General features: G+C 32.1%; 1 pseudogene; it reads right to left on the bottom strand.

Moving 5' to 3' along the window:
• Nucleotides 1-6663: 6663 nt before the first annotated feature.
• LOC103254403 overlaps nucleotides 6664-13386 on the bottom strand; it is a 42731-nt pseudogene continuing 36008 nt past the window's right edge.

The following is a 13386-nucleotide window of genomic DNA, read 5'->3' as shown; positions in this document are numbered from 1 at the left end:
TGAAAGGACATACAAAACAAAAAAAAAACCCCTGATATGTAATATTTGCCAATTTTCATGGCGTAAGTATTCCCACTATTTCGACCTATTTAGAGCATACAAATGCTTGACAACCAGACTACAAAATTTCTGAATATTTAACAATAGTCTCTCTTAGTTAGGGTGAACCAACTCTAACATGCCACTTTTCCAAATTATCAGTTGAAAACAAAGTTCCAAGAATATTTTATTGTAAAGTATTTTATGAAGTATATGATAGTAAGGGTTTGATCTTTGATAAATCAAAATCAGCTTTGAGACAGTAAAGTGTTTGTTACATGTAAGATTACAAAGACATGTAAGATTACAAAGATATAAAACCCTAGTATCTCTAATCAGCCATTATATCCTGAGAATTAGTCTCTAAGAATCAGATTAAGTGAAAAACACTGTAAAATTCCAGTATTGTCACTCTGTGCACCTAATGCATTTTTTTTAGTTATTCACTGTATTCACTGAAAGGTTAAAATCTTTTCATTTTACTGATAACACATAACGTAATAGGGATGGGTAATCAGGATGAACTAATAAAAAGATTGGACAGCTATTTATACACTTTCGCCTTTCTACTCTTTTACTCATGCTCTGTTTATGTTGAAATCAGAGTAAAAAACATACATGTAAATGAGAATGATTTAAAGTTTCTACCATCTTTCATATTGTTAAAGTGGACATTAGTTCTGGAATTTTTATTATGGGTTCAATTTGCTACATATAGATAGTCTCAGGAATTTTGATTCATAATTCCTTGGGGATTATATTTGCAGGAAATGGTGTCTAGCCAGTTACCTCATTGTCTCTTTAGCCAATGTGGACTCAAATTGGAAGGGTTCAGTTCCATTCATGAAACATGACTTATTTTCTTTCTTCTCTACCTGCCCTGTGAAGGACCTCTGAATAATCAGGTATGGGTTCAAAGAGTCAGGTTAATCAAGAGACATTTACAACAATGCTGTCTGTTTAACTTAGTCTAGTGTTGGGCTTATTTATTAACTTGATGAAGCTATTCTACACTTAAGATAAAAGGATTCCTTTCTATTTTCTTCCTAAGCTTCAAGATATTATTTTACTTCTTCTAATGTCTACAAGGGGATGCTAAGTGTTAACATATACAAGGAATATATTATGTAAAACTTTCTGTATGGCTACATGTTAGTAGTTGATATTGCTTTGTTAATTTTATATTAATAGAACTATATCTTGTTTATAGAAACTTCTTTTTTTAAGCAAATTCATAAGCACTGATAAACACTTGTTTTTAGTCAGGGTTTTGTAACCTGAATTTCATGAATGAGTTTTACAGCCTATAAAAGTGAATATAGAATTGTTTACCCATATATATGTATGCATTGTTCTGAAGAGTCTGTAGCTTTCATCAGAATCTGACACTGTTCATGAACCTCTCCTCCTTTCAATTATGAACTGTCACATGCCTTTCTTATAACATGACAATGGTCTTTGATTTATCAAGTACCATACTTGGCATTGTAAAAGATACAATGGTCTTTAATGAATGCCTTCAGTAGATTCCAATTTATGAGATCTCTTACATTTTTTCAGAATACATTTTTGTTTAAAAATCTGCATTTCTAGTGAATTTCTTGTTGAAGATGTCTCTTATAATATTTACAATACATTTGAAATGATTCCTAATTTCTTTTAATTTTTTACCATCAGGTCTTTTTCTCCTCCAAAACTTATAGACACACATTGTTAGTAATCTGGCTTTAAGAATGTTCTATTTTTGAAATAGGCTTTTATAGTTAAATTTTAGAAGCAGATAAGATTCTGGCAGTATATACTAACCATTTAGAAATGTTTTTAAGTTTTCATATCTAATTCAACATTCTAAAAAGAAAGATCTGCTTTGCAATAAAAAATAAAAGATATAGTCTGTAATAATAATGGCTAATTCCCAAGAGAAATTCCCTTTCCCATGATATATTGTAACATACATATGGTAATGCACCAATTTTAAACAAAATAAATTGTGAATTCTATTGCTAATGTATATTTTGGATGGAGCAGTTCATCTTCAAATAAGTATTATGGCATTATTTTAGAGCCTCTTTCATCCAGATTATTAAAACAAGCTCCTATCTGGTTTTGTGGGCATTTCATCTTCACCTACCAATCTTCTCTTCATATTGTCACCATTCTTATTCTAAAAACACTCATACTTAAAAATATCTGATACTTGCAATTTCTCTTTAGACCCTCCCTGATTGTAAGATAAAGTTCATATTCCTTAGGATGCTATACAGTTATCTTCACATTTATGCCCTAATAATCTTTCACTTTCTGAGCATGAATGCTTATTATTTAAACCAGTTCTAGTTTATGGCAAGAAGCCATCATTTATGGCAAGAAGGCATTTTTTTCTGACTTCCCCAATTTTTGTACACCAACAACAAGCACAAGGTTTGGTCTTGTACAGTTGGCAAATAGGTAAGTAGCTATAGACAGGTGATCTTTACTAGATAATTTATACCCAAATATAAATAATAGCTAGTCAGTGATACATTTAATAGCCCTTTAGAAATATTAGATTTGTAAAGCCTCTCAAACTATGTATGTTTACATGTCTATTTACTCACTCTCAAACGAGTAGAAGTTATAACCTATTTGAGTATCATTTCCTCTTCCACACAATGGATGAGTTGAACTACAGAATTTCTAAGGTTACTTCTGGCTTGGTTATACTTTTTGCAAAGAGAGTGACACATATCTACCAGCAGTGATGTATATAGTATATAAGTACACATACAAAGATAAAGCTGATATTTCTTACAGAGGAAAATGAAGACCATTTGCTACAGTTCTTGGTAATAAATTTATAAGTCACAGGTTGGCAATCATTTCCAGGCAGCATTAATTGGTCTGTCTTTTTTAACAAGCCTAATGTAGTTTGCTAAAGGAAGTACATAGATTAGGATGTCACTTAGCTCAACTATAAATTTAAACGTCTTTCACATCTTGCTGCAGAATTTGTCTATTATGTTTTATTACAATACCTTCTGCTTTATTAGATTTTGTTTTATTAATTAGGAATATGAATGATGGAAATTCCTGTGCTAATATAAATTAGATTTTTTTCCTCCTCACTGGTATAGGCTCCTTGGATTCTCTCCCAAAGGCGCAAAATTCAACAGAGAAGATTGATTTGGAATAAGGAGGCAAAGTTTGTGTTGAGCCAGAAATGAAAAAAACAATTAATTTTAACTGTTTGAAATGTTAATATAATATATTAAATAACAACAACAATATAATTTGGTCTTAGGCAGTATTTGCTTAACTTATAAAATGATTTCAATACATATTTATGAATTGTGAAAAAACATTCTATAGTCACATGCCCTGTAGTAAGAGGGACTAAGAACTAATTTACTGATAACCAGGAGAATATTCAAGCTTAAAATTGTAAACTGTAGGTTTTAACTATATAAAATGTATGACTAAAACCTCCAAAGCAGACAGCAAATGTTTAGTGAAGCACTAAATAAGTGAGAGTACTTTATGTGTGAGGGTTATTTGGGGAATAATTTGCCATATTAAATACTAATAGCTTAACAAAGTACACAGGTTTCTCAGATTATTTCCTTTTCAATTATTTTTCAGCTATTTTTTATGATACTTAACACAACACATGAAAAGCATAAAAAATATTACAATAACTTACCAAAGAATTATCACACAGTCTCAATAACTTCCCATTTATGCCCAGTTTTATTTAATCTTTACTCTTACTCATTCCTCACCACTCCCAATTATTTTAAAGCAAAAGTCAGATATCATTTCACCCATAAAAAAGTTCTTAATTTTATTCTCAAAATTTTTCTGACTTATTTTCTGTTTTATTTAAGAAATCTTTCCCTATTCCAAAATTATTAAGGTAGTCTCTTACATTCTAAAGTTTGGTTATTTTATTTATTTTGGCATTTAAGTTTACAATTCATTTGGATTTGATTTAGGTAAGGTATTGTTTATACTGAGTCTATAGGCATATAAATTAGCCAATACAATTATTGAAACTAGTATTCTTGTATCATTACTCTATATGCCATTGTTGACATACATTGTACATCCACAAGTATATTTACAAAATTTTATCATATATTAGGCTATAAAGCAAGTCTCAACAGATTTCAGTTGTTTGAAGGCATGCAGATTATAATTTCAAATCCTACATTATTTTATTAAAAATCAGTGCAGTTTACTAGAACTAGATAACTAGAAAATTTTCCATATCTTTACAAGTAAAGGGAACAGAAAATATTTGGAAATAGGTGAAAGAAAATACTACATAATAAAACTGTGAGATGTAGTTAAAACAGAATTAAAGACTATATGTTTTCCCTTAGACATATTTTTACTTGGTATAGCATTCTAAGTGGCAGTAATTTTCCGTCAGTAACTTTCACATTTCAATTTTTCTAGTTTATATTATTTTTATTATAAAGTTAGCTATTACATGAACACTCTTTTGAAGGCAATCTTTAACTTTTTGTAACTGATTTTAGTATTTCTTGTTATGTATGGATTTTATGTCGGTTTTCTATGGTGTGCTTAAGTACAGATTTATTTTCATTTTTCCTCTAGAGAATTGTGAGACTTTTTCAATCTATAGTTTGATATCTTTCATTAGATTTAAAAATATTTAGACACTGCCTCTGTCTTGTATCTCAGATTAAAATAAACTAGTTCCTGTCATTTTTATGCATTTTCCTCCATATTAGTATTTTCCATAATTTTTTTCTCTCCATATCTTATTCTGGATAATTTCTTTTGACATATCTTCCATTCTTAATGTTCTCTTCAGCTATCTCTAATCATATATTAAATCCATTCAAGTTGTAATTTCAGTTATTGTAATTTTAGTTTCTAGTTATATTTGAAATATCTTCAAATATTTAATGTTACCTGTATACTGTCTAATACTCTAAACAAATTTCAAACTTGGTTTATATGTCTTGAATTAAATAAGCATAATTATTTTACAGTACGTGTTAGGTAATGATTTATTACCTAAAGTTACTATGTCTCTGTTTCTGTTTTTCATGGTCTGTTTCTTCTCGGGTCCTGGTTATTTTTGAACATGTGGTGTGTCCACTGGATTGAAAAATTATTAAAAATAATTGGAGGCCTATAATACTGTTACTTTTCCACATGGAGAATTTTCATTTGTTTCTTCTAGACACTTGGTAGAATTACCAGTCCTATACCTCCTTGAACCAATTTCTTTGGATCAAGAATACTCAGATTTGTATTGCAATGATTATTTATAAATAATGAAAAACTTCTTGACTAAGAAGTCAAGCAATGGGAAGAATTTTCTGTGATTTTTTAAAATGAGTATTTTCATTCAAATATCATCCATTGCATTAGCTTATTTATGTAGAGAGCATCAAAATAATGTTAATAAAGGCATGGATACAAATATCTACTTGGTTGTTTAAACTCCACCTGTCTAAAATCAAACAGTATACTCCACATCAAACAATTATATCATTGATTTTTCTCTTCATTTTAATATGAGTACATTTTACCAAGAATTGTGAGTCTGTCCTCTCTGCTGTTAAATTGCTATAACTTTCTGTCTTAACTAATCATCCAAGCTTCTTACTGTTACATTCAAGATGCTCTAATATTTTACATGTCTACCATGAACTTACTTTTTCCTCACATAAATCTAGCCTCCAGCTTCACTGCTTTCCCAACATTCTCCAGGATGTATTATATTCTTCCCAGGGTAATTCCATGCCCTCTCCCTGCAAAGGTTTTCCTTTTCTCTTTAAATTAAAAAAAAAAAAAATCTGTTCTTTAATAGCTACATTATTATTCTCTTCCTTTATGGAAAATGAATGATCTTGCAGAGTTAACTTATTTTTAATTTCAAAGTTAAGTAATAATTACACTATCATTTGACACTGTCTTGTATTTACTTAAATTGTCCTAAATGTGTCATGGACTAAGTGTTTGTGTTCCCTCAAAATTCACATGTCAAAATCTAAACCCAATTTGATGGTATTAGGAGATAGGGGCCTTCTGAAAGTGATTAGTTTATGAGGGTGGATCCCTCATGAAAGGAATTTGTGTCCTTATAAAGGACACCCTTGAGAGCTCTCTAGCCCTTTTTCCACTGTGTGGTGACTCAGTGTGACAATAACCATCTATGAAACAGGAAACAGACCATTACTAAATACTAAATGTGATGGTACCTAAATACTGGACTTTATAAGTATTAATTTATTTAGAGAAAAGTATACTATTTTGAAAATCAACAGAATTACTAAGAGTTCTAAACTAAATATTAAAAGAACCTATAAAAATGATTAATTTGGGCAACCCCCTCAGGTCTCCTCCCACCGTGGGAGCTTTTCTGTTCTCTCAATAAATCCTGCATTAAAAAAATGATTAACTTGACATATTTACCTTGATTCAAAATTAATGCTTAACAGCTACAATTATTTCTCCTTGTGTTTATGAAGAGAACTCAAATGTATTAAAGTAACTGTTTCATTGATGTCTTTCATTGCCAAAACATTAGGATAACTCTTGTGAGAGTTCCCAAGCACTTTCTATGTTTATGACTAATTTGGACTACTATAGAATTATATTTCATCACTAAGTACTTACTGTAGTTATAGTTGTTTTTGTAGAAGAAGTTGGCTGTGTTGTGGTCCAAGGAAACACATGAACTATGACTGTTGTAGTGGCTGACAGCTGACTAGCTTTATTCCCACCTAATTCATCAGTGACCTCAATAAGTAGCTGGAAAGTCATAGGGTCCTGAATTCCCTGAAATACATCATAGTGGAAATTCTGCATGATGGCCAGAGACGGAGGATCAGCACCTAGTCTTCGAAGTGTGAATTGATTATTTGTATTTCCTGAGAATGAGGAGGCATAAAACAGAAATAAAACGACATTATGCATTGTTACTATGATTGTCTAAAGTTTTTATTTAAAATATGTTTCATGATGATAGATTTCCAACAGTTACACAATCTCTCATGTGGGTATCTTATAAAATAGCATTAAAGTGACTTTTTCTAAATTATCTGTCTTACCGCCTACAATTGCATAGCTCAGATGTTCCTGTGGAGAGTCTTTGTCTGAACAGTTGAGCTGAATAAAAGGAATCTTAACAGTGGAAAAAATTCGTGTTTCCAAATGTGGTGGATTGCATGCAGGAGGCTCATCATTTATGTTCTATAATACAAGAATATTATTTAGCTTAGGTCATGTCCATATTTAATGAGTTATTCATCTAATTTTTATGATACATTATTTCCACCTTTATAATATTTTTTATTGTTTATTATTCATCATTTATAATTCATTTTGAAGAATATATTTTAGTGTTTCATTATAGACATTTTCTTATCTGGGGTTACCCAGAGGTAAAATTCACATCTTGTTTTTAATCTTATGGATTAGAAATTAATTCCCATTTAATAGATACATACTTACTATGTAATAGTGCTAGAACAGGTAATCATAACAGTTGTGACATTACTGAATTTTAAAATTTGATTGAAAACAATGTTATAGATTTTATTAATCTTATCATTAATTATTATAGGCAGCATTAATAATTTCCTTCGTTTGAGAAGACATATGTCATCAAGTCTTTTAACCAATACTTCACAAAGAGTATTCACCACCTAAAAGGAAGTATATTTCACTACTGGACAGTTTTACTTGTCAGAAACATTCGCTTTTAACAGTTGCAAATATTTTATTTCTATAAATTCAGCCTAGATTTTTGTTCGAAACTCACAATCTAACAGATCATGTGACTTACATTTCAAACATGCAGATGATTGCAGCAAGTCGATTGAAAGGGGAATTATATTATCTCTCAGAATATATAAATTCTAAGGCTCTTGACTCAATCTAGGATGCACACTAATAAGCTACTTGCCACTGTCTCCATTCTCTCCTGTAACAGATGTTGCTCATCTATTATAATAACTGTTTTATTGATGTCTTTCATTGCCAGAACATAAGAATAACTCCTGTGAGAGTTCCCAGGCACTTTCTGTGTTCATAACTAGTTCAGACTACATTAGAATCATGTTTCATTAGTAAGTTCTTACAAAGTTTTAGTTGCTGAAGAATATAGACATGGTCTCAGAGTGATTTTCAAAGTAACACTGGAGGAAGTCACTACTAATTTTTCAGAAGGAAATGTTAAATAAAATCAATTTATGTCCTTGATTTAGAAAAATGAGGTGCCTACTTCAACTTATACTATCCTTAATAATACTTCTTGAGCTCTTTTACCTTGAGCAGTAAATTTCTTAGAAGTCACCTGACAGTGCAGAGCAAATTCCGCTGTCTTTATTTTTTCTCTCCTTTGCAGATATAGCTTGGTTTCTTAGATTGCCTGCTGGAGGCCATACAGGGGCATTTGCTGCTATTTAAGCCCTATTTCACTAATTAAGTACTGATGCCTTTAAAATCAAGCCCTTGTTAACCATATGTCCCTGAGAATGAATCATCATGTCTCCCTCTCTCCCTTCAAGTGTAGCTTAAAAAAAGGGAAAGATAGTGTCTGTTCCTAGTATTTTTCATAGCTGCTTTAGTCATAGTACATAATAACAAGTACAACTAATATTTACTGAATGTGTAAAATGTGCTAGATCTTAATTTACCTACATCAACATAGATACCACACAACACCATGAAAAATATTCTGTGATGAAAAGTGAAAACAGATGAAATAAAATTTTCAAGTTCAGATATAAATGAAATGGTAGAACCAGAACTCAAAAACACATAACTCCAGAATCCAAATTTTAACCCATGTGCTATATTCTCTACTTAACACTGCTTCCTACTTAATCATAATCAACGTTTACACTATTACCACAATAGCCTACTTCTGTTGTGTGCTCTCTTTAAAAAATCCCTTTTACTCCTAAGAAGGTATTCTGAATGGTTTCAATACATTGAAAATAAATTTCTCCATCTTTTAAATGATAGTTCAGTTTACATGCACTCTTGTTGCAGTTCTTAAAAAAAAGAAAAACTATGGTTTTTGTGTTTTGTAACTTCATATTTCAGTTTAAATTATTAATGAAATTCTAAACATCTTTACCTTCCTAATCAAATATTTTTAAATTAGCCAAACATATTTTAATACTTTAAACTGAAATGTTGGTTATCAATCATTTTCAAATCAGATATGGGAATCTAGGCTTCTCTACAAAAGAAAAAAATCATTGCCCGGTACTCAACATAAATCTTAATTTTTTACTAGTAGACATTTTTTCCATTTTAGTAGAAAGAACAAATACATGGGGGGGGGACTAAAAAAAAAAAAAAAAACAGAATTATTTTTTGGAGGGCAGGCCCCTAGTAGTACAGGCCTCTCCCGTTAAGCAGTGTTCTAGGAACCCATCTGCATTCATGTACCAGCTAGCATTGTTGTGAGAAGCTGTGTTTGGCTTCAGTGAAATTATTTTTGGAGATTCTTTCAACGTTTTTGTCCATTTCATGATGAGTAATTGACAAGCACACTCACCCACACCATGCTGACTGTTAAGCAACTTTTGATCAAAAACAACATGACCCCTGTGTCCTACCCTCCCTATTCATCCGATGATCTTGCCCCAGCTGACATTTTTGTTTCCCTGGGTGAAAGAAAGTCCTCAAAGAGAAACGTTTTGATGATGTGGACGAGATAAAACAAAACAAACAAAAACGGCAGAAGCCCTGAGAGGCATCAAAATTGAGTTCAAAAACTGTTTTGAGCAGTTTGAAAAATCGTCTCAGTAGGTGTATTCCATCAAATGGAGAGTATTTTGAAGGCGATTAAGTTTAAACATGTAAGAATAAATACACAATTAAAAAAATAATTCCGCCGGGCTCGGTGGCTCAGCCTGTAATCCCAGCACTTTGGAAGGCCGAGGCGAGTGGATTGCCAGTCCAGGAAACTTGATGAGATCTCTATTTCTACAATAAAATTTCAAAAAAATAGCCAAGCGTGGTAGCGCATGTCTGTAGTTCCAGCTACTCAGAAGGCTGAGGCAGAAGGATTGCAGTAGCCCAGCAGGTTGATGCTGAGGTAGCCGTGAGCATGCATGCCACTGCACTCCAGCCCATGTGAAGAAGTGAGACTCCAACTCAAAAAAAAAAAATAATTAAAAATAATAATAATAATTCCAGGGTTTTTTTTTTTTCAGTCCCCCCTCATATACATATATATTTGGAGAAAATACCTGGTATAAAATCTGTTATAAAACCAGACATAGAAAGCCTGTTGGAGACACAAACAGAAAAACACTGCAGAAATGGACAATCAATAGTTATAATAAAATGCAGGTAGAAGTTATTAAGTTAAATTTTTTTCACTGTTATCAGTGTTACTGTATGTTCTTGTATTTTGGCTTTTCCATGGAGTATAATAAATGATTTCAGAAAACTTTTCCTTAAGGTTAGAGAGAATAACATATCAACATTCAGCCTTACTGAACTCCATTCAGTCATATCTAGAAATTTCATGTACAAAAATTCTGTTATTTCATTCATATTATCATTAAGATACACATAGGGAGAATAATATTTTTTTCATGTATGGCATGTTTACTAATCTAACAAGGAGTCACCTGAGAGAGTTCTTCAGGGAACTATTCGTCTGATCTACACATGCACAGCTCTCTCACTTTGGAGAGTGAATGCTAAATTACACTATAGATACTTTCATGCAAACTACACCTCCTTTCCTCCTCTCTCGCTCTCTCTCTCTCTTTCTCACACACACACACACACACACACACACATCTATATCCTGTGGCTCAGATCCCATGGATTGTAGAATAATAGTTTTAAATCCTCTATTTAAATAAAATAGTTTTAAATCCTCAAAACTGGACATTGACAGGGTTCCTCACCTCCACAACTTTGCACAGTGTATTCCTTCACAGAAAATTCATTTTGCCACTTATTTGCCCATTGGACTTAATTCATTTATTCTCCTTTTCTCTCTTCTCAAATTAGTCATTTGGGAAATAAAACAAACATACTGGACTACTAATACTACTGATGTGAATATGCAGCAGTTTTTACATAAACAATATATATCAAAATATGTTATAACTTTCAAGTGTCTCTTTCTAAAAAGGCATACAACAGCACTGATGACCTCTAATGGCTTTATAATAAGTTTCTAGTCTAGTACCATCACTGCAGGAATAGTGTGAATTTATAAAGAGAATGAGTTACTTCATTAAAATTATTCATTAATTTATTGTAAAGTTTGTTATCTTTAAAAATTAATCCAGCCAGGTTTGGTGGCTCAACCTGTAATCCCAGCATTTTGGTAGTCTGCGGCGAGTGGATTGCCTGAGCCCACGGGTTCAAGATCAGCCTGGGCAAATTGGCGAGGCCTTGTCAACTAAAAAATAAAAATAATAATTAGCCAGTCATGGTAGTGCTCGCCTGTAGTTCCAGCTACTTGGAAGGCTGAGGCGGAAAGAACGCCGGAATCCAGCAGGTCGACACTGGGGTGGCCATGAGTGTGCCAATGCACTCTAGCCTGGGTGATGGAATGAGACTCCAACTCAAAAAAAAAAAAAAAAAATTAATGCATCTAATTAATGCGGAATTAACAAGTCTAAAGAGAGTAAAAGTACTATTGAAAAGAAGAGAGGATAAGAACAAATATTCCTCAGAGAGAAATTGTCTAAAGGCTTTCAAAATAGATCTCTATGATCGTTAGTGGCTTTTATTTATTGGTGGCATCCAAGTTCATCTCTTTACCTAATTTTCTAGAACTGTAATTTTCTTTTTTCTTTTTTTAATCTTTTTTTTTTTTTTTTTGAGTTGGATTCTCACTCTGTCGCCCAGACTGGAGTGCAGTGGCCACTCCCAGCCACCACAGCCTTGACCTTCTGGGCTCTGAAGATCCTTCTGCCTCAGCCTTCCAAGTAGCTGGAACTACAGGTGCGTGCTACCACATCTGGCTCATTTTGATTTTTTTTTTTTATTGTAGAGATGAGGTCTCGCCAAGTTGTCCAGGCGGGTCTCGAACCCGCAGGCTCAGGCCATCCACTCCCCTCAACCTCCCAAAGGCGCGGGATTACAGGCTGAGCCACCGAGCCCGGCTAGAACTGTAATTTTCAACAATCTTTTTGCCATCTCCATTTTGTTTTTGAACTCTGGGAACATGTTGGTAGAAGGAATTCTTCCTTCTCCAACATGGTTATGACCAGCCTTTAAGCTAGTTCCTAACATGAAGTACAGGGGGACCCTGCCAATCTTGAATCATCATTTTTTTTTTTTTAATTTCTGAGGTGCAGTTTCTATGGCTTGGAATTTAATATATTATGCCAATGTTGCTTCGCCAGAATGAATTTTGGCAAAAGGCCATCATTTCTCTAACTGAATCTCCAATTACAATATAATACAGCACATCCATGTCTCTAAATGTTCCCAATTAAAATATTAGAACTATTGGCCCATGGAAATTTGTTCAATACAAAAACTAAAAGGGAGAGAGAAACTACATTTTTGACTATTTATAAAGTTAAAAAATTGAAATTATTAAAATTCTGGAATGCTCATACCCTAAAATTGTATTACATATATTTGTTAGCTAAATTTCAATAACTAAAACAAACAGTCAGTGTATCTGGAAAGTTCTTTTAAACCTGCTCCCAATTAAAGAGTAATAAATTAAACTGGGTTTATCTTTAAGTAATTAAAAAAAAAGACATTTTCAATTTCTGGACTATTACATACTTGGCTAAGATATTTGGTCAAGACACCAAGCTATTAATATTTCCTTATTTCTCAATTAGTTAATTATTATTCCCAATAGAAATTTTACTTTTTAATATATTTCTTATTTTCATCTTATATTCTGAAGAGGGAACAGATTTTTTAAATACAGAACGTGTATTAATATCAATTGCTAAAATACAAATAAGGTACACTTTTGGACAGTTTGAACAGCTATGAGTTATTTCCTTAACATAAATTATAGTTAAATAGTAAATTTTTCTGGAAAAACTTAATAATGTTATGCTAGTTTTTAGTTAAATAGAAATTTTTTCATGAAAAACTTAATAATGTTATGCCCGTTTAAAAAATAATGTCATGCTATGCTAACGTGGAAACTGTGCACTGTTTCTATTTCACAAAGCAGAGTACTACACATAAAATAATGAAACTAAGAAATTATTATAGAGGAAAATACCTATCTGTTGATAGTACATTTTTTGTGGAAATATTTAGAGAAGGTATGAGACAATATCTAATATAAAATGATAACCAATTATTTGAATGAATATTCAATGCCTGAAAAACATTCATAGAGAGACAAGTAGTGTTATAAAT

Source organism: Carlito syrichta, unplaced genomic scaffold (assembly GCF_000164805.1).
Source record: "Carlito syrichta isolate Samal-C Ts95f unplaced genomic scaffold, Tarsius_syrichta-2.0.1 Scaffold279216, whole genome shotgun sequence".
Taxonomy (NCBI): domain Eukaryota; kingdom Metazoa; phylum Chordata; class Mammalia; order Primates; family Tarsiidae; genus Carlito; species Carlito syrichta.
The sequence above is the reverse complement of the archived record's forward strand: the minus strand, read 5'-3'. Positions and strand labels throughout refer to the sequence as shown.